Source organism: Callorhinus ursinus, unplaced genomic scaffold (assembly GCF_003265705.2).
Source record: "Callorhinus ursinus isolate GAN/ISIS: 27379988/994484 unplaced genomic scaffold, GSC_fseal_2.0 scaffold3, whole genome shotgun sequence".
Classification (NCBI taxonomy): Eukaryota; Metazoa; Chordata; class Mammalia; order Carnivora; family Otariidae; genus Callorhinus; species Callorhinus ursinus.
This window is the reverse complement of record NW_027397065.1, coordinates 2,448,021-2,454,020: the sequence shown is the minus strand read 5'-3', so window position 1 is coordinate 2,454,020 and position 6,000 is coordinate 2,448,021.

Here is a 6,000-nt window from a genome sequence, read left to right as displayed (position 1 = left end):
GTGTTACTAGATGGGGGAAAGGAGGGCTTAGAGTAGTGGACCTTTACAGGGAAAAACTTTCTAGAGATCACCAGTTTCTAAAGTTACCATTAAGGCTTTCCATGTACAAGCTGAGAGACAGTCAACTTTGCCGATGTTCAAAAGTTTTCATGTTCTCAAATTACCTGCCTTTAAGCTCAAAAGAGATCCGACCCTGGGTATTTGTATCAGCAAGCATTTTCTAGTTGACATTTAGGGCAGGATTACTGAAGAATTACAGTGTGTTCAGAAACAAGGCTAGTAGCAATTAGATACAAAATGGAGAAATACTTCCTCTTTTTTCTTTTCTTAATTTACTCATAGGGTCTTTCTTCCAGTTTAACCTTTTATGCTTTAATTGAGCCATATGTTGGAACAACTAGATTATGGTTAAGAAAGAAGTACAGATTTCCTATTTACAGTAGAATGAATTGGCTGAGCTAGTCTGTGAAAGGAAGTATTGAAGATAAATGCAGGTAAAGCTATTTCTACTTGAATTGTCCAAAGGCTCCTTCTAAAATCCTTTTACTTCCTCAGTGCTTCAAATAAACCACAAGTGTTTTCTAATGACCTTAATGCAAAAAAATATACATATGCATATGTATATATATTTATATGTATATGTATATACATATTAATCTTAGCTATTCTTTTAAATTCTGTCTGGCGCCTGTGCGCCTGGGTGGCTCAGTTGGTTGGGCAACTGCCTTCGGCTCAGGTCATGATCCTGGAGTCCCGGGATCGAGTCCCACATCGAGCTCCCTGCTCAGCGGGGAGTCTGCTTCTCCCTCTGACCCTCTTCCCTCTCATGCTCTCTCTCATTCTCTCTGTCTCTCAAATAAATAAAATCTAAAAAAAAATAAAAAATAATAAATAAATAAATAAATAAATAAAAATGAAGGTTGACTAGTAAAAAAAAAAAAAAACTTGGATGTAAGGAGAGAATCAATTCTGTGTTTCTGGTGATATTAGGACAAAAGAAGATTTTACCTATCAAGTTTAGCATAGACTTGTATATAAAATTTCAAAACATCTCGATGTTTATTCCAAACCAAGCTTAACTCAGAATTTACTAAGAGGCATTGTTGTTCTAAGTACTTACGTTAATATTCTCTTCTAGCCTTCTGGTAGAGATGTCCCTAAGCTTGGCACTCAACTAACCTCTCCTTTTTGAAATTCTTCATAGGCTTTTGATACAATATAATCCTTTCTCTCCATCTTTCTGACAATTCTGGACCATTTCCTTCACTTTCAAATAATCAAAGCCCTACACTTCAGTCTCTCCTAAGCAGTCTTTATGCCAACCGTGGTGCATTAGCTAATTCACCCATTCCACCCTAAGAATCAGCCCAATTAGACCTGACATCCTTTTCTTTGAAGATTATAAGAAAATACAATAAGGACTACATTTACTGATAGTTACAGTTGGTTTAAATTTAAAATAACTATATAAATGCGAGAGAAAAAAATTAATATTCAAGTGGCTGATATTGTAATTCTAGGACAATAACCTTATTTGTCACTAACCTCAACCTAGTTCCTTAAAATAAGAGTAAAATAGTTTACCTTTGTTTATTATCATGTATACAATCACTCATCAGCCAAGCATGAAAGAAAAATATGTATGATGTTTCTTTTAATTTTATGAGATCAACAAAAATGATACAAATTATTTTTTTAAAGATTTTTTATTTATTTATTTGAAAGAGAGAGACAGAGATAGCAAGAGAGAGAACAAGAGGGGAAGAGAGAGAGAAGCAGGCTCCCTGCTGAGCAAGGAACCCCATTCAGGACTCTACCCCAGGACCCTAGGATCATGACTTGAGCCAAAGGCAGACGCTTAACCAGCTGAGCCACCCAGGCGCCCCCCAAATTATTAATCAACCTTTGATAATTTATTATTTATGCCATTGGCTACTAGATACAAAATACCCTGAACTAGCTTGTTCAATAATTGGCTTTCCTCTTTGTTTTTACTTTCTCTCCTCAATATAGAGAATTTCCTCATTATCTTCAACAATAGCAATAAGCATTATTTGATCAGCTTCTAACAGCAAGGCTGTGTTCTAGAAACTGAACATGCAAAGATATACTATTGTCTCTCAGGAAGTTTACAAGATAGCTGATTTAAAGGACTGTATGAAAACACAAATAAAATGCAAGGCAGCATACAAGTGGCAAGTGGGTGATCTTAACAGTAACGGGATTGTGAAGGAAGAAGAAGTTTCCTGACATTAGGACAATCAAAGACAACATGACAAAGGTCCTGCGATTGAATCTGGGCCTGACTGCAAAATGAGTAGAATCTGGTTGATAATGAAATCGCAATTAATGGGAAAAAAAATGAAGAAAAGATTGGGGTGTTCTGGACAAAAGAAACACACGGAGAGAATAGGTTACAAGAAAGGTGCCATGAAACCAAAACCAGTCCAACAGGCAAGCAGGGGAACATGTTGGCGCTTACTTCTCAAGATATTTATCACTTGATAGGATATTCATATGGCCTCACTAGCTTCTGGAACAGCTCTGCTCTTAACATTTGAACAATTTATTGCCTAATTATTTCGTTTGCCCTTTTGAAGAATCTCTCTGCAGGACACTTTCTGAGAGTGAGAGCACAAAAAGTGGGCCCTTGGAAAGTTATCCTTCCCCCATTGCATTAAAAGCAAAATAACCTTTTATCAAATGCTTTGCGACCATTTCGAATATTGAATTTGTATTTTAATCATAGGGTTCAACAGGAATATAGCCAGTGGGAAGGACTTAATTACAAATGATGTCTTTCTCATGGTTATGCCTGCAATCCCAAGGGATGCTTTAATGACGTTCTGAGCCCTCGGACAGGAAAGGTCAAATGGCTTTGCTCCCCCAGTACTGCAAAGTGCACATAGTTGCACCTTTATCCTCACAGATGTTCAACCAGGTATAATATTAGCCTGAGGCAAAAATTCCAGCAAACATGAACTCCCAGAGTAGGAGATCTTTGGAATTCATGGATAATAGAGCAACCTCTTTCAGAGTTTGAAGAGCAAATGAATTTAGATAATCACCATTTGAATACAAATCTATATTTCATTAGAGGTATAATATGCCAGGAGAAATGCCATTCTGCTTGCAAATGTACCACATATTAAAGATTCATGATATTTTAGATTGATACCTTTTAAATTTTGAAAATGCTTCTGTTATGTTTATACTATGCACATATTTAGGTTTGTATTAGGTTAAGTCAGATGAAATTGACTTTTTTTGGTGGGTCAAAAATGGCTGAAAATTCCATTGTACCTGGTTCAACCTGATTACTCGAGTTTTTTTACAATTAGCAAAAGAACGGAAAGTCACATTTTATAACACCATCCTGACCTCATTTTCATTCTTAAAAAATATTCTTGCATTATGCTAAGCAAGATATTTTCAAAATGTGCTGATATATAGATATACAGATATCCATTAGCTCTAAATTTGTGTGCAATTTTCCTTGCACTGGCCTTGATTTTCAACTTTGATTTTTAGGTTTTGTATCTCTAGCACTAGCGAGGTAACTTAAGGTAGAACCTGACATACATTTTAAGCATGTAAGTCATTTTAAAAATTAATATTAAAGAAAATATTTGGTTTTTCTTAAAACTTAAAAAAGCTGGTCACCCTGCCTTCCCCAAAACAAAACCAAAAATACCTCATATGCCATGAAAGACATGCGTGTCCACATGCATTATTAATATTAATAATTAGAGGGACTCTTCATATGCAGAATACAGATATTTGGGTCTTCTAATTTTTTTTACAACTTACACCCTTGTAAAATATTTGGTCATGAAATATATTTGTATTTATTTAGTTAGTTACTTGATCTGATTTTTTTAACCAAAGCTTAATAATATACATATTATTGTAATAATTGTATAATTATAATGCATAATTTTAACAACTGATCAAAGTAATGTCTACCTCTATAAAGCATTATTTATGTGAACATTAATTTAAAACATAAAAAAATTTTAAGACTCTTAAAGCTGATTCCACTGTAAACTTTAAGTAATTACTAAAGCATATGAAACAAAATGAGGGGCACCTGGGTGGCTCAGTCGGTTAAGCGTCTGCCTTCGGCTTAGGCTGTGATCTCAGGGTCCTGGGATCGAGCCCCGCATCGGGCTCCCTGCTCAGCGGGGAGTCTGCTTCTCCCTCTCCCGCTCCCCCTGCTTGTGCTCATTCTCTCTCTCTCTCTCTCTCTGACAAATAAATAAAATCTTTTAAAAAAAATGAAAATGAATGGAAATGTAGATCATGTCAATTAAATTGTCTGAATAACACTTAAACACACACACTATTGGTAGGTTAAGTACCTGTGATTAAAAATACTAGAGATCTTTTAACAAAAACAAGTAACTAGGTACTTGGGAAAGGGAGCTAGGGAATAGAGGTAGGAAAAGACTGACAAGGTAACTCTTGTCTGGAACATCAGTGGTAAGTAGCTGTCATTATTTCTGGAAAGCTTATCTCAATTGGTGGGGTTATGCCTGAAATTGAAACAAACAAAAATTCTAGAGTAACTCACGGTGGCCCAGCAGAATTGCCAGACAGATGTCTTGTGTGGCCAACAATTTCTGAAGAGAATGCAGTACATTCTCTCAATGCCCCTCTGGAATAAAGGAAACAAGTACCATCCATGGGCCCGCTGATCCCATATGCTCCCCAGGCCACCCCCAGAAATTAGGTTTTTAAAGTGGAAAGAACAAGATTAGTGTTTAACCTATCTTTATGATTTCATAACCACATACCACCAGCCTCACCATCTTGATGAAGCTTTGATATAAAAATTGTAGGATATTTGTTTTTAACCCTAATTCATGTTCCTCAAAATCCGTATCATCCTGAACATTTACAAGAAATAGCATAAACGCTCTTCTAATAGTTGAAAAGCAGAGATGTGTCTTATTTTTGTTGGCAGTTAATGTGGGGGCCTACAGTATAACAGCTGTCTCAAATAGCCATTAAATTAACTACAGAATTTTGCAAAACCTTTAGTGGCTTGTTTTCTGTGGGGGATAAATAGAAAAAGTGACTAAGGAGGCGTCTTGCCCATGTTTTGGAATGACTGTACAAGAAAGGTGTTGAATTGACTGTTGGAGGATTCATTCTTAATTCTTTCAGTTTGAATATAACTCTTCATTTAGGGAGGATTTGTAGGTATTGGGTGTGTTTTTGTAACAAAATCTTTCCAAGAGACACGTGTTAATTTACCACACACCGGGAATGGCAAGGACGACGAATCTGGGGGCAAGAACCAGTGAAATACGTCAAGGAAAAGCAGGGAAGAATTTTTTTTTTTTTTTTTTTTTTTTTTTTTTAAGACCTCCTTCCCGCCTCTCTCCAAAGGGGAAGCCACTGCGGGGGTTTAGGCTTCGGCTTTATCTCTGAGACAATAGCGCCTCTCGCCGCCTAGGGCGCAGCTCGGATCTCGCGCGCTGCCCTGCCCGCGCCCCGGCCCTACCTGTCCCCCCGCCCAGCGCTCTCATCTGCCCCACGCGTCACCTGCCCCACGGACGTCCCCGCCTCTCTGGTCCCCGCGTCTCACCTGCGCCTCTGTCCCACGGACGCCCCTACTCCATTGGCTTTTCTGCCCACAAGTCCCCGGCCGCACCAAGCCCTCAGCTCATCATCCTCTGGCCCGCCAGACCCTCTGCCCGCCCCCTCCGGCCCCCCTGCCCCAGCAGCGCCCCCGTGAAGCTGAGGCGCTGGTCGTGAGGAGCCTGTAGTCCTGCCTGCGCGCCCCCCACCCCAGGCCCTCCGGCGGGAACAGGAGAGCTGCCGCGAGCCACTGGACGTCTCCCAACGCCCCGCGCCCGAGGTGCCCTGCTCCCCCGGCTCTCAGACAAGCCAGCCCGCGTCTCCCGCCTGCTCCTTGGCTCGGGGCCCCTCGGGCTTGTTTGCTTGTCCTCATCCCCAGGCCAGCCCCGCTCCCTCCCGGCCGCTTCAACAGCC